The following is a 16147-nucleotide window of genomic DNA, read 5'->3' as shown; positions in this document are numbered from 1 at the left end:
TTTTTTAGCTGCCGTGTCACACTGTTGGCTCATGTCAAGTTTGTGGTCAACCAAGACTCCTAGATCCTTTTCACATGTACTGCTCTCAAGCCACGTGTCCCCCATCTTGTATTTGTGCCTCTCATTTTTTTTTGCCCAAGTGCAATACTTTACATTTCTCCCTGTTAAAATTCATCTTGTTTCTTTTTGCCCAGTTCTCTAATCTGTCAAGGTCATTTTGAAGTGTGATCCTGTCCTCTGGGGTGTTAGCCACCCCTCCCAGTTTGGTGTCATCTGCAAATTTGATCAGGATGCCCTTGATGTCCATCATCCAAGTCGTTGATAAAGATGTTGAATAAGACTGGGCCCAAGACAGAACCCTGTGGCACCCCACTCGTCACTCTTCTCCAGGATGAAGAGGAACCATTGATGAGCACCCTTTGGGTTCGGTCAGCCAGCCAGTTACAAATCCACTGAGTGGCAGCATAGTCAAGACAGCATTTTACCAGCTTCTTTACAAGAATATCATGGGGCACCTTGTCGAATGCCTTGCTGAAATCAAGGTAGGCTACATCCACTGCGTTCCCTTCATCTACCAGGCTTGTAATTCTGTCAAAAAATGAGATCAGGTTAGTCTGACATGACTTATTTTTCAGAAAGCCATGCTGACTATTGGTGATCACAGCATTCCTTTCTAGGTGCTCACAGACTGTTTGCTTAATGATCTGCTCCAGAATCTTCCCTGGTATTGATGTCAGACTGATTGGGCGGTAATTATTTGGGTCCTCTCTTTTCCCCTTTTTGAAAATAGGGACAACATTTGCCCTCCTCCAGTCTGCTGGGACTTCTCCTATTCTCCAGGAATTCTCAAAGATGACTGCCAGTGGTTCTGAGATCACATCTGCCAGTTCTTTTAATACTCTTGGATGCAGTTCATCTGGCCCTGGAGACTTGAATACATCTAAACTAGCCAAGTATTCTTGTACTATCTCCTTAGTTATTCTGGGCTGTGTTTCCTCTGCTGAATCATTTGCTCCAAATTCTTCAGGTCGGACATTGTTTTCTTTATCGGAGGAGACTGAGGCAAAGAAGGCATTGAGGAGTTCAGCCCTTTCTGTGTCCCCTGTTTGCATTTCACCATCTTCTCCTCTGAGTGACCCCCTGTTTCTTTGTTCTTCCTTTTGCTACGGACATACCCATAAAAGCCTTTTTTGTTGCTTTTAACCTCTCTAGCAAGCCTGAGTTCATTCTGTGCTTTAGCTTTTATTTTATTTTGTTGCGTGCAAATGGCTTTAGATACCTATTAGGTCCATAAATTACCATATAGCATATATTCAACACAAAAAAGCAACAATTTGTTGTTGACAAAGCAAGCTGGACATAGAAAGGGCCCCATTACCTTCAATAGCTTATTTAAGAGATCATCAATAAGGGACAGCAGCGGAACATGGAGCTGGAATAAGGGACTGTCCTGCCAAATAAGGGACGCTTGACAGCTATGGCCCTGTAATGTATTTTCACGTTTCTGGAGAATCAGCTGTCGTATTAGACCACAAGCTTAACGTGAGTAAATAGTGTAATGCAGGAGTGAACAAAAGCTAATGCTATTCTAGGCTGTGTTAATAAAATTCTAGTGTTCTGATGAAGGAAGTCACAGCACTACTCTATCCTGCCTTGGTCAGATCACACCTGGAATTCTGTGTTCTGGGCACCACAATTTAAGAAGGATATTGACAAGCTGGAACATGTGCAGAGGAAGGCAATGAATATGATCAAAGGTCTGGAAACCAAGCCTTAGGAGGAACACCTTCAAATATCTCAAGGGCTGTCATATGGAAGATGGACCAAGATTGTTTTCTCCAGCTCTGGAGGGTAGAACCTGAACCAGTGGATTCAAGTTACAAGAAAGGAGATTCTGACTAAACATCAGGAAGAACTTTCTGATGGTAAGAGCTATTCGGCAGTGGAATGGACTCCTTCAGAATGTGGTAGAATCTCCTTCTTTGGAGGTTTTAAAGCAGAGGTTGTCTGGTCATCTTTCATGGATGCTTTAGTTGAGATTTCTGCATTTCAGGGAGATGGACTAGATGACCCTCCGAATCCCTTCCAACTCTTTAATTCTATGTCTGGCTTTCATCTGACTTAAAAGAACAGACCTTCTATATAATTTGCATCTTTCACGTCATGTAGAGCCCTACTCTTGATTCTAGTCCTTCTGATGACAGTGTAGGAGTCATTATGGCAAGCCATTGATTTGAAAGAGAGAGAAATCTTACTGGAAATGGCAGCAATAGAGTTGTGGACCGCACATTCCAAGCTTGTGGTGGAGCTGTTGACATGGGGTCTTAGAGCAAATTCCTGAGACCTTGGTGCATGTTTCTGGAGAATCGGCTCTGAAGCCATCAACTGTAAAGAGAAAATGGGGTTGTTTAGCAATAGCGACTTCATCTTTCTGGCAGATATATTGGGTGTTTTTTCTCTTTCTGCCAGGGTATCATCATTTGAAGAGAAGGGTCCATTCAAAACCTTCTAATAACAACAATACTTAGCATGCATATAGTACAGTGGTGCCTCGCAAGACGAAAAGAATCCGTTCCGCGATTCTCTTCGTCTAGCGGTTTTTTCGTCTTGCGAAGCAAGCCCATTGACAGCCTAGTGGATTAGCGCTACAGCGGTCTAGCGGCTTTCCGTGATCAGCTGTTAAGCGGGTTTTTCAGCAGAACAGCTGATAGGCGGCTTAGGAAAAGGGGGGAGAGTGAAAAAAACCCGCGGGGACGCGCAAGATTTTTTCGTCTTGCGAAGCAACCCCATAGGGAAATTCGTTTTGCGAAGCGCCTCCAAAACGGAAAACCCTTTCGTCTAGCGGGTTTTCCGTCTTGCGAGGCGTTCGTCTTGCGGGGCACCACTGTACTTGTGAACATCTGGCTGTTGCATTTGATTGTCACCCTTTCAACTATTTCTTCCAGCTCAATCAGTTTTATGCTCTATCTAGTGCACATGGGAGATTAGCTGCTCTAGAACCACCTAGTGGGTTAAAAGCAGAGGCAAGTGGTGATCTACTTGTCTTTTGGACTTCCTGTTTACCCTGTAAGCCACAAACTCGGCCTCCTCTGCCCCCTCAACATTGAGGGGGCTGAAGACACCTCAGCCCTATGGAGTTGGCGTATCTGTTATGATATATGTAAAAGGTAAAGGGACTCCTAACCATTAGGTCCAGTAGTGGCTGACTCTGGGGTTGGGGTGCTCATCTCACTTTATTGGCCGAGGAAGCCGGCGTACAGCTTCTGGGTCATGTGGCCAGCATGACTAAGCCGCTTCTGGTGAACCAGAGCAGCGCACGGAAACGCTGTTTACCTTCCCACCGGAGCCGTACCTATTTATCTACTTGCACTTTGATGTGCTTTTGAACTGCTAGGTTGGCAGGAGCAGGGACTGAGCAACGGGAGCTCACCCCATCGCGGGGATTCGAACCGTGGACCTTCTGATCAGCAATTCCTAGGCTCTGTGGTTTAACCCACAGCACCACCCGCATCCCTTCTGAAATATGACTCACCTGGAAAAACTGAGAGTATCGATGAAAGGGCAACTATCACAAGGCAGCAGGTTTGCATGGCTGAAGCCTCTCTGAGATTTCAAGGAAGCCAGTGAGAGATGCACACTGAGCCACTATGCTTTCCAGTGCTATCTGAAAAGCTAAAAACTCATCCATTTATAGTGTTCTGCATTATGCATTAGCATTCCTGATGCAACATGCATTATGGCCGAAATGCTTAGCGCATTGATCCTTTAAAAAGCACAGTGTACCAGAAAGAGGAACTACAATATGGTACATTAACATTTTATTACTCCAAGAATATGCTCAGGGTTCACTGGTTTGGAAATAAAGTTTTACTGTTTCTAAGATTTGTTTAAAGATACAGTTTTTATTTTGTCTGGTCAGCACACATAGTTTATAAGCCTATCTGATAGGTCAGGGATCACCAACCTCTTTTGGCCTGCGGGGACAGCTGAGAGCTGGTCAAGGGCACCAAACTAAAGTAGAGCCTTCAGACTATTCTATTAGTTGCAAAAGAATCCTTCTTTCAAACCTAACTAAAGTGGAGGGAGGGGGAAAGGGGACCTCTGTGCACCCATATTGTAGCAATGGGCACTGGTCTGGGCTTTTTCTTATATGGTTTATTTCTATGGATCATGATATTAGTGAAGCTGGCATCTCTCAGGTGATCCTAGTATACCTCCTTTCTCATATATCCTAACCCTAATGGCTGTAGACTTCTTGGGAGAAAAGCAATGACAAACCTAGACAGCATCTTAAAAAGCAGAGACATCACTTGCCAACAAAGGTCCGTATAGTTAAAGCTATGGTTTTCCCAGTAGTGATGTATGGAAGTGAGAGCTGGACCATAAAGAAGTCTGATCGCTGAGGAATTGATGCTTTTGAATTATGGTCCTTGAGGAGACTCTTGAGAGTCCCATGGACTGCAAGAAGATCAAACTTCTCCATTCTGAAGGAAATCAGCCTTGAGTGTTCACTGGAAGGACAGATCCTGAAGCTGATACTCCAATCCTTTGGCCACCACATGAGAAGAGAAGTCTCCCTGGAAAAGACCCTGACGTTGGGAAAGATGGAGGGCACAAGGAGAAGGGGACGACAGAGGACGAGATGGTTGGACAGTGTTCTCGAAGCTACAAACATGAGTCTGACCAAACTGCGGGAGGCAGTGGAAGACAGACGTGCTTGGCGTGCTCTGGTCCATGGGGTCACGAAGAGTCGGACACGACTAAATGACTAAACAACAACAAGGGCTGTAGAAAAAATCAGAACATGAATCCTTGTATTTGCCAGGATGGTCTTGTTATCAACACCTGTAAGCCTCGTTCCATGCCCAATAAGTGTCGGGCATCTTTACCCAGTGGCGCTGTGGCCCATAGATTTGAGCAAAATACTGGACAAAGTTTTGCCCAGTATCTTGTATGTGCAATGGGCTCATGGGAAAATGCTGTCCCATGAGCCCTTGCAAAGGGGAAGGCAAAGTCTATATAAGGCTGCTTCCCCTGGAGTTCAGAGCCATTTTGCTTTGAGAGCTTCCCAGCCAGCCACCCTTGGGGTAGAGCCTTCGCTGAGCAATTTTGGGTAACTGGTTGACAGAGCTGGAAATTATTTTTTCTCCATCTTACATGTGACAGCCCTTGAGCTATTTGAAGGTGGCTCTCTTCTCAGTCTTTTCTTTTCCAGGCTAAACACACCCAACTCCCTCAGTTGTTCCTCATGAGTCTGGGTTCTCCACTCTGTTAAGTTTGTCTTGAATCCTGATTCTGTCTTCTGTGGCATTAGCTATCCCTCCAAGTTCAGCGTCATCTGCAAATTTGATAATCATCTCCTGAATTGTTCTCCAAGAATTCTCAAAGGTTATAGACAGAAGCTTAGAGAGTACATCCATAAATTCAATAAGTACCATTGGGTGCAGCTCATCGGGTCCCAGAGATTTGAATTTGTTTAAAGTAGCTAGGTGTTCCCTTACCTGCTCTTTTCCTATCTTTGGCTGCAGTTCCTTGTGTTGTTGAGAGTCACCTGTACACAAAAAAGTATTAGCTCCCAGAGGTGGGAGCCCTCCCTTACCTGAATTTTTTTTAATATTGAGAATCACAAGACCAAAAGCTTGTATTTGAATGGTCAAGGGCTACAAAGCCCAAACCTAGCTAGGGGAAATAGTTGTGCTAACAACATCTGTTTGTCTGTACATTTATGTAACACTTGCATCTATCCCCATTCCCTTCTGCAAATACATTGGGCATTGTACTCTTTTGGAGTCAAATACGTCCCATGAGAAGGTTTTAACAATTTAGAATCTCAAGGCCAGATATAACTTATGCATTTCACTTTCTAGCAAGGTTTGTGGAAAACCCACTACGCAATGTTTCTCTGCTCTTAAGAGAGTTGTAATGTACCTTAAGCATACCAAACATTATAGGTTTCAGTTTACATCAAGTATTGACAAAGGTTTTGAAATTTTTTGCTATGCATCTCATGCAGTAGAACAAAATAATTACAGGGGTGTGTCTGGTATGGTTTTCTGCTATAACGGGTGTCCATTTGAATGGAAGCCCCAGAAACAAACCATTATATGTCTCTCCACGATGGAGAGTGAATTATGTGCATGCATTCAGGCCATTTATGATGTAGAATGGTACCTACAGGTATTTGCAGATCTACAGATACAAGTAACACTACCAGTCAATGTCTACCTCGATTCCAAGAGTGGACTTGCTCTTCTGTGTTCAGAAACTAATACACAACGCACTAGAGTTTTGAGATTATATTTGAAATTTGCAAATAAGCTAATTGCTGACAAAATAATCGCTTTTCAGTATGTTTCAGGTGACAACCAAATTGCTGACTTTTTTACTAAGGCACTCTGAAGGTCACACATGATAGATATGTACAGAATATCCTTTATGTTTCTGTTCCACAATTATGAACCACAGGGGAAATGTTGAATAGTTTGTTTAAACGTTAGGGTTCATTATTGTTCCACAGTGTGTGTACCGCTTTAAAAGGCAGGGTGCATATCCTGACCTAGTTTTTACAGCTGTGTAGCAGTGTAGTAGGTGCTGATAAGTCACTGCAATTAGCTGTGTCAGCAATATAATGTGTAGTATGTACTTTCTCTGACCCCTGGTTGGTTGGTGGGTGATGATTATAGACACTATATGATGTATGTTAGAGGAGTTTTGTTATTAAATCATGCAAATATATATTATTATTATTTTGCGTCTCTTCAGTGTTTCCATCTGTGTGGTCTACTCTGCACATACTCTATGGCATGTTTAAATGTCCAGTAGATTGTCTCATCCACGCCTACAAAGCTGTGCCTAGTTATCTGTACCCTGTACATCTTGGAGTTCCTGGCTTTTCATGGCATACCCAACTATCTATGTTCTTACCGAGCAAATCACCCAATACTAGAAACCCATTGGAGAACTATCCATGGCACAAGAGAATAGCTGTTCATTCCCCAAGGAATTGGCCCATCGTAAGGGAATGTTTCCCTCTTACTCAATGTGATGCTCTCTGTCCTGGCACCCTCCTTTTCCTTGACGCCAATGGAGCTACCCTTGTGGGAGTGGGACACAGCTATACTGTCCAGAAGGCTTAATCCAGCAACCACTCATAGGTTTCAAGTCTGAAACCTTGAACTCAATGAGAAAATGTGCTACTGGAGAGCCAGGAGCTAATGGCACCTTGAACACAACCACAACATCTGTCCAACCAAGAGATAGTCATACATATGACAGACAGTTCAAAACACTGGAAAGCACCCACACCCTGCACAATTGTTTTTGCAGTTTAAGTTACTTGTTTTTATTTTTTTAGGTCAAGGAAAGTAGGGGCAGCATGATGTGTACTGACCTCCCCATCGGATAAACTCACCTCAGCCCTTCTTCAGGTCTACATGTTTTTATTGTGTTATGTACTGTAATATTGCATTCTTCAATCTGTTCTAGACGCTTCACAGGATTCGTAATATCTGGTTAATAAACGAAAGAAAAACCATTTATTGATTATGACCAGGGGAGATCTGAGTGGTCACCTTCTATGGGTAAGGCAGCAGTTCTCAAGTTCTGCTTTCTCATTTGTCCAACAGAAGGGGTACTTATTTCTTTTTCGTCTCCTCTCCTCTGTTGGCTACTTCAATAATCAGTGCCTTTTACTGTAAATGTGACACAATTGCTGAGTTATTGTGGGTTAGAATAAGACAGTGCATTCAGTTTAGCTTCACAAGTACTTAAGCTAACTGTGGTTTGCCTCTTGCACGACCAATCAAATAGACCCTGATTGTACATATTGAGGAGATTTCACCCCTCCCATACCCAAGAATCTCCTGATCATCTCCTGATGGTCTCTGCTGACTCTCCACAGAGAAGGAGGCGTGTCCTGCCTATCTACTTATTCTGCCCAGCAACATATCTGTTTGTGTGAGAGAGAGTCAGTCAGTCAGTGTATCAGAGAAAGTGAGAGTGTTGGAGATCCTAGAGATAAGATTGCTGCTAGGAGCAGCTGCAGACTTTCAGTGTAGCATTGATTTATGCTTAGAATATTCAGCTCTGTATATAGTTTTGTACCATAGTTGTAGTTACAGAATAAAAGGAAGATATTTTACAGAGCTGCTCTCCGAGTGGTTTATACTCTGCAAGACTCTGCAAAACTCTGCTGCGCAACGACTGTATTATTGAGACAGTGAATCCGGTGCTCTCAGCTCTAAGCTGTGAGTCCACAGCACTGTGACCTGTTCCTGTGAGAAAGGAGGTCTCTGGCGGTGCTACCCAGCTCGCCTAGCCCAGTCGGGGTTGAGGTACATGAGTCCAGTCGGCGCACTGGCTCTAGGGCGATGCTGACATCGGTTATGGGCCCAGTCGTTGTTCCAGTCGTCTGACCTGATGTTGTTCCAGTCATCCCAGGCGTCCCAGTCGTCCCAGTCGCCAGAGGTTTCTGTTGCTGATTGCCGGACGGTGGAACGGACGCTGCATGCTGGACTGATTTGCGGTGCCCAGAAGCAGAGCTGTTTTGGAGCAGAGTATTCAAGCTGCCGCTGTTGCTGTTGCTGCTGCTTGATTTATGGAGGTATGTTGCTGACTGCCAAAGGAAGAAGATAGCATCCCTGTTTGCCTGTTAATTGCGCTCTGAGTGGGGGAGAGAGTGGCTGAAGGAGTCAAGGCTTTATCTGTGTTGCACGAGGGAAGTGTCTTGCTCTAAGTAATAGCAGACATGGCCTGTGCACATTCTGGCCAGATGGCTCTGTCCTTTCCTCTCCTCACGCCTGAAACCTATGCAGTTTGGCAAGTAAAGATGAAAGCGCTTTTACAGAGGGTAAAGCTATTTCACACGATAGAAGATGACCCTCCAGATAAGGATGATGATGAGTGGGCTGAATGGCATGCTGCAGATATGAAAGCCCGAGGGACAATTGTTTTGAGTGTTTCAGACCACTTGCTGGTGAACTTAGAGGGTCAAGAGACTGCACAAGCTGTTTGGCATAAGTTGAGAGATATGCATCTGAGACAAAATGCTGGTTCCAGTGTGATTTTCTTTAAGAAGCTGTGCAGGCTGCAGTTGGAGAAAGGTGGTGATTTGCCTAGCCATCTATCTCAATTAAAGCGTCTCAGACAGGACCTTGTTCAGCGAGACCTGGCTATTTCAGAGGCTGTATTTGCAATGCTGATGATCAATAGCCTAGATGAGTCTTATGATGGAGTAGCTGCCCAGATTTCCACAATGCCTTCTGACCGGCTAACAGAAGATTATGTGTCTAGCGTGCTTCTGAATGAGTGGGATCGCAGACAGGCTGTTAGTGAAAGCCGGGACTGTGCTGTTAAAAATGTGCTTGAAAATGTGCCTGAGTCTTCAGCAGGGGAAAGTGAAAGTGAAACTGCTGCTGTTAAAGCTTTGAAATTGAAGCGGTGCTTTTCTTGTGGAGCACAAGGCCATTTGAGTTTCCAGTGTAAGAAGTCTTCAAAGAAGAAGGGAAACTTCAGAGGCAGAGGGGGAGGAGGAAGAAATCCCCAAGCACCTGCTACTTCAAAGGCCTTGATCTCTCGCTGTTCCAGTCAACGTGGGCGGAGTTTCTTCGTGGTCGACTCTGGCTGTTCAAACCACGTGGCCAAAGATAAGAATCTCTTTGTTCAGCTTGAGAAGCAAGAGAAAGAAATTCATCAAGCAGATGGGACAGTTCTCACGAGCGTGGCTCAGGGAACTGTGTTCTTAAAGAGCCTGAATGCAACTATTAAGAATGTCCTGTATGCGCCTGATATTCAGGACAATTTGTTGAGTGTTTCCCAGCTTGATCGTCAAGGGTTTAAGGTGGTGTTTGCTAAATCTCGCTGTGAAATTCTTAGAGATGGCAAGCTTATTTTGTATGCAAAATGTGTAAATGGATTGTACCAATTGCCTTTTGTTTCAGGTACAGGCGCTGCAGAAGCAACTGAGAAAGAGTGTTGCAATTTATCTGTGGATAAGAATGAGAAGTTGCATGACCAATGTATTCATTATTACCATCGCGTTTATGGTCATTTGAATTTCCAGGCTGTGGCAAAAATGCCTGATATGGTTCAGGGTATGAAGTTGAAAGAATGTCCCTACCACATGAAATGTGTTTCTTGTGCTGAGAGTAAGGCAAGGCAAGCTCCCAAAGGTACAGAGTCTGGGAGAGAGGCCAAGAAACCATATGAAGTCATTCATGCAGACTTAGTGGGGCCTCTAGCGCTCTCTAGAGGCAATTCAAGGTTTTTCATGGTTCTGATAGACTCCTATTCGAAATATGTTTGGATCTATATGCTGCAGAAAAAGTCTGAAGCCTTTACCAAGTTTCGCCAGTTTTGTAAATGGCTCAGAAATGTACATAATGAGAATGTACGTTTTCTTTTCACAGACAAGGGTGGAGAGTTTTGTTCAGAAGAGTTTGAGAGTTTTCTTTCTGAACAGGGCATTGAGCATAGGACCGCCACACCCAGATCACCCTGGCAGAATGGTTTATGTGAGAGAGAGTAAACCAGACCCTGCAGCAAGGAATCAGAACACTGTTACATGATTCGGGGCTGCCCAATCCTTTTTGGGCTGAAGCTCTTTCATTTTTCTGTCATGTGTATAACAGGAGGTACCAGTCTAGTATAAATTGCACCCCATATGAGATGCTTCACGGAAGAAAGCCATGTGTAAAGCATTTTAAAATTTTTGGTTCGGAGGTTTGGGTGCACACCTCGCAGGGTGACAAACTGAGCAAGCGTGGAGAACATGGTGTTTTCCTAGGATATGAGAAAGGGTCTTATCGTGTTCTGATCACAGACACGAAAACCATAAGGCTGACCAGGAGTATTGATGACAATCCACAATGGGACAAAGTTGGCGTTTTTCAGTGCCATCCCATTTGTGATGATGGTGCAAAAGGGGCAAAGAAAGTTAAGAGGAAGACAAGTGTTGTTGGTGGTGATAATCCTGATGCCAATGTAGTTCCAGATGATGGCACAGATTATCAGAGCCCAAAAGCCTCAGGTGAGTCTGACGCTGACTCAGACTTAGCAGCTTCATATATTTTAGCTCCCCATTCTCCCAAAGAGGAGGAAGCACCAGAACAAGAGAATCAGAGAGTTTTGCGCAGGTCCGAGAGAACAACCAAGGGTGTACCACCGAAAAGGTTTTCTGAAGAGTTTGCAAAGACTGCGGTCACGAGCAACTCTGGTGGGGTTTTCAAACCTAGCATGAAGTGTGCTGAGAGTAGTAGCACAAAACGCTTTATTTATTTCCTTACCTGATATTTGAAGGAAAGCGTGTATTTGAGTTCTGAAAATTGGTTTGTTCAAATCTGCCTAATTAGAAATGTCAATTTGTATCTGAGAGGAAGAAATGTGTGTGAAGATTTTTCCAGAAGCTGCTTATTCAAAATGGTATTGTAAAAGTGTTTTATATGCCGGGAAAAGAGATACCTGTAGATATGTTAACCAAGGTTGTAAGCAGAGAACAACTTTTGGAGTGTATGTGCAAGTTGCAGTTATGTTAAAGATTCTTGAAATGGTCGGATGAAATGGGGGAGGATGAGGAGATTTCACCCCTCCCATACCCAAGAATCTCCTGATCATCTCCTGATGGTCTCTGCTGACTCTCCACAGAGAAGGAGGCGTGTCCTGCCTATCTACTTATTCTGCCCAGCAACATATCTGTGTGTGTGAGAGAGAGTCAGTCAGTCAGTGTATCAGAGAAAGTGAGAGTGTTGGAGATCCTAGAGATAAAATTGCTGCTAGGAGCAGCTGCAGACTTTCAGTGTAGCATTGATTTATGCTTAGAATATTCAGCTCTGTATATAGTTTTGTACCATAGTTGTAGTTACAGAATAAAAGGAAGATATTTTACAGAGCTGCTCTCCGAGTGGTTTATACTCTGCAAGACTCTGCAAAACTCTGCTGCGCAACGACTGTATTATTGAGACAGTGAATCCGGTGCTCTCAGCTCTAAGCTGTGAGTCCACAGCACTGTGACCTGTTCCTGTGAGAAAGGAGGTCTCTGGCGGTGCTACCCAGCTCGCCTAGCCCAGTCGGGGTTGAGGTACATGAGTCCAGTCGGCGCACTGGCTCTAGGGCGATGCTGACACATATAGCAAACTCCAGACGTGCTTTTCCTGTCTGTAGTGTCACGTCCAAAACTTGCATCTGCAAATGTTTCAAGACCTCCAGACTTCTGATTGTTAAATCTCAGTCTGTAATGCATAGTGCCTTTCAAATAGTGTGCTATGCGTTTCAGAGCTTTCAAATCCTTAGCAGTAGGATTGTTGACTTGTCTGCTTAGCAAATTACAGCTAACTGCAATGTCCGGTCTTGAACATCTGGCAACGAAGTTTAGTTTGCCTAGCACACTTCTGTACAGTGTAGTGTCAGAAAATGCTTCTTCAGTGTCATCTACCTGATAACCTGTTGTCATCGGTGTGTCTACAGGGTTAGCATCCATCAGGTTTAGTTTGTCCCTGACAAGGCCTCAGCCAAAGAAATGTGGGACAGTTTGCAAGAGTCACATTTGAGAACCCATAGGGATAATTGTATACACATTGTGGTGGAGAGTGGAGGATGGCCTGCTAAGCCAACTGGATTGAAGAGGCATGCAATAATGACCTATGTATTATTCAACTGAGTTATTGATTATCATTTTTTCACTATTGGAGTATCTGAATATATGAAAAAGAGATTTTATACAACTCTCAGGCACCACCAGTATTTCTTTTTATAGACTCAAGAGAAGACAGATTCAGAATGCATTTTTAATGTTTTATTTATTCATAAATTTGTTAATCCAGCTTTCACATGCAGTAAACAACTTCAACACACACATCCTATTCTAGAAACTGAACTCATTAAACAAATAGTTGATAGATTACAAGCCTTATTAGACTGGTTGACTGCCACCTAGCAGGCAAGATTCTGACTAAGCCAGGAGTTATATGATATGTTCTGAATCCAATGATGTTCATTGTCCTGTCAAGTGTGAGTCTCATGGACTTAAAATAGGCTAGTTATATGATTTACTTCAGATTCCTTTTGCAATATTACCAGATGGTCTTCATCTTATCTCTACCAGAGATAAGATGAAGAGATAAGATGAAACTCTGTATCATGACAGAGTTTCTTCATCAACCCACGCTTCCTTATTGCCACCATGCTTTCTTGGCATTGTCTTCTACTTCCAGGTCTACAACCTCATTCACAGCCTTAATATGATATTTTCCCACTTTAATAGGATATTTTTCAACACCTTTCTCCATATAGCTCCATAGTCTCTTAGCATTAGTCTCTTACACTATTTCCCACCTAATCAATTCCATTTCTGATATAATTTGCTTAAAACAGCCATGCTTCATTTTACCTGAAGTATATTAGTTAGTATATTCCCCCTATATTTAATTTCCTAGATTAAGGTATTGAGCAGTTTTTCATGTTCCAGAACTTTCAGGAACTCATTACTGCTTTGGATTAATTTTTTAATTGATGTACTAATTCTTTGGCCTTGTATGTTCAGGGATATATCATGGATCTCCTTTTTGCCTTTTAGAAGAAACATGACCTTTTGGATTAATCTCTTAATAGATGGTTCAGTTCCTTGTCCTCTTATGTTCAAGGTAAAGAGCTTTTTGTCTTCTATGCTGTTTCCTGGTCCACCCATCCATTCAACATCAGTTTTAGTGAAATGATCTGTGATTTCCCTTTCCCTAGTAAGGAAAGCTTTGATCCCAGTGGCTAAAAGTCTCATAGAATAGTCAGTGCCTTGGGCTTGAATATTAAGTGTGAAGCTGACTTTCTTGTCTTCTTCCATGGGGTAAACCTCGGTTCCTCCACGTTCTTTTTTTAGGAAAAGATTGATCTCTTGTATTAAACTGTTGGTGGAAGGACTAATTCCTGCGCCTTTTATGTTCAGTGAAATATTACGGAAATCCTTTTGGGCTAGGAGAAGAAACCTGGCCTTTTCGAGTAATCTCTTAAGAGCTGATTCCATGCCTTGCCCTTTTATATGCAGAGTAAATCGGATCCGCTGTTCTGCGGAGTTGGGTTGCCCAGGGATTCCTTGGCCTCCGACATTCAGAGAATATTCTGCGATTTCCTGTTCCTCGGTAAGGAAAGCCTTGATGTCGCCAACTAACCTCTTCATGGAAACTTCAGTTCCTTCAGCTTGTATGTTCAGTGTGAAGCTGACCTTCTTGTCTTCGTCCATGGGGTAAACCTCGGTCGCTCCACGTTCTTTTTTTAGGACAACATTGATCTCTTGTATTAAACTGTTGGTGGAAGGACTAATTCCTGCGCCTTTTATGTTCAGTGAAATATTACGGAATTCCTTTTGGGCTAGGAGAAGAAACCTGGTCTTTTCGAGTAATCTCTTAAGAGCTGATTCCATGCCTTGCCCTTTTATATGCAGAGTAAATCGGATCCGCTGTTCTGCTGAGTTGGGTTGCCCAGGGATTCCTTGGCCTCCGACATTTAGAGAATATTCTGCGATTTCCTGTTCCTCGGTAAGGAAAGCCTTGATGTCGCCGACTAACCTCTTCATGGAAACTTCAGTTCCTTCAGCTTGTATGTTCAGTGTGAAGCTGACCTTCTTGTCTTCTTCCATGGGGTAAACCTCGGTCCCTCCACGTTCTTTTTTTAGGACAACATTGATCTCTTGTATTAAACTGTTGGTGGAAGGACTAATTCCTGCGCCTTTTATGTTCAGTGAAATATTACGGAATTCCTTTTGGGCTAGGAGAAGAAACCTGGTCTTTTCGAGTAATCTCTTAAGAGCTGATTCCATGCCTTGCCCTTTTATATGCAGAGTAAATCGGATCCGCTGTTCTGCTGAGTTGGGTTGCCCAGGGATTCCTTGGCCTTCGACATTCAGAGAATATTCTGTGATTTCCTTTTCCTCTGTAAGGAAAGCCTTGATGTCGCCGACTAACCTCTTCATGGAAACTTCAGTTCCTTCAGCTTGTATGTTCAGTGTGAAGCTGACCTTCTTGTCTTCTTCCATGGGGTAAACCTCGGTCCCTCCACGTTCTTTTTTTAGGACAACATTGATCTCTTGTATTAAACTGTTGGTGGAAGGACTAATTCCTGTGCCTTTTATGTTCAGTGAAATATTACGGAATTCCTTTTGGGCTAGGAGAAGAAACCTGGTCTTTTCGAGTAATCTCTTAAGAGCTGATTCCATGCCTTGCCCTTTTATATGCAGAGTAAATCGGATCCGCTGTTCTGCTGAGTTGGGTTGCCCAGGGATTCCTTGGCCTCCGACATTCAGAGAATATTCTGCGATTTCCTGTTCCTCGGTAAGGAAAGCCTTGATGTCGCCGACTAACCTCTTCATGGAAACTTCAGTTCCTTCAGCTTGTATGTTCAGGGTGAAGCTGACCTTCTTGTTTTCTTCCATGGGGTAAACCTCGGTCCCTCCACGTTCTTTTTTTAGGACAACATTGATCTCATGTATTAAACTGTTGGTGGAAGGACTAATTCCTGCACCTTTTATGTTCAGTGAAATATTACGGAATTCCTTTTGGGCTAGGAGAAGAAACCTGGTCTTTTCGAGTAATCTCTTAAGAGCTGATTCCATGCCTTGCCCTTTTATATGCAGAGTAAATCGGATCCGCTGTTCTGCTGAGTTGGGTTGCCCAGGGATTCCTTGGCCTTCGACATTCAGAGAATATTCCGTGATTTCCTTTTCCTCGGTAAGGAAAGCCTTGATGTCGCCGACTAACCTCTTCATGGAAACTTCAGTTCCTTCAGCTTGTATGTTCAGTGTGAAGCTGACCTTCTTGTCTTCTTCCATGGGGTAAACCTCGGTCCCTCCACGTTCTTTTTTTAGGACAACATTGATCTCTTGTATTAAACTGTTGGTGGAAGGACTAATTCCTGTGCCTTTTATGTTCAGTGAAATATTACAGAATTCCTTTTGGGCTAGGAGAAGAAACCTGGTCTTTTCGAGTAATCTCTTAAGAGCTGATTCCATGCCTTGCCCTTTTATATGCAGAGTAAATCGGATCCGCTGTTCTGCTGAGTTGGGTTGCCCAGGGATTCCTTGGCCTCCGACATTCAGAGAATATTCTGCGATTTCCTGTTCCTCGGTAAGGAAAGCCTTGATGTCGCCGACTAACCTCTTCATGGAAAC

At 43.5% G+C, this 16147-nt stretch overlaps 1 long non-coding RNA gene across 1 annotated transcript in view; it reads right to left on the bottom strand.

The window, feature by feature from the left end:
* Positions 1–2801: 2801 nt before the first annotated feature.
* LOC308584301 overlaps positions 2802–16147 on the bottom strand; it is a 184607-nt gene continuing 171261 nt past the window's right edge. Inside the window, exon 2 of the long non-coding RNA XR_014006757.1 lies at positions 2802–2904. This is a non-coding gene — a long non-coding RNA (uncharacterized lncRNA). The remainder of the gene's footprint in view (positions 2905–16147) is intronic.

Source organism: Podarcis bocagei (assembly GCF_964188305.1).
Source record: "Podarcis bocagei genome assembly, chromosome: 3".
Classification (NCBI taxonomy): Eukaryota; Metazoa; Chordata; class Lepidosauria; order Squamata; family Lacertidae; genus Podarcis; species Podarcis bocagei.
This window is presented reverse-complemented; position numbering and strand designations above follow the sequence as displayed.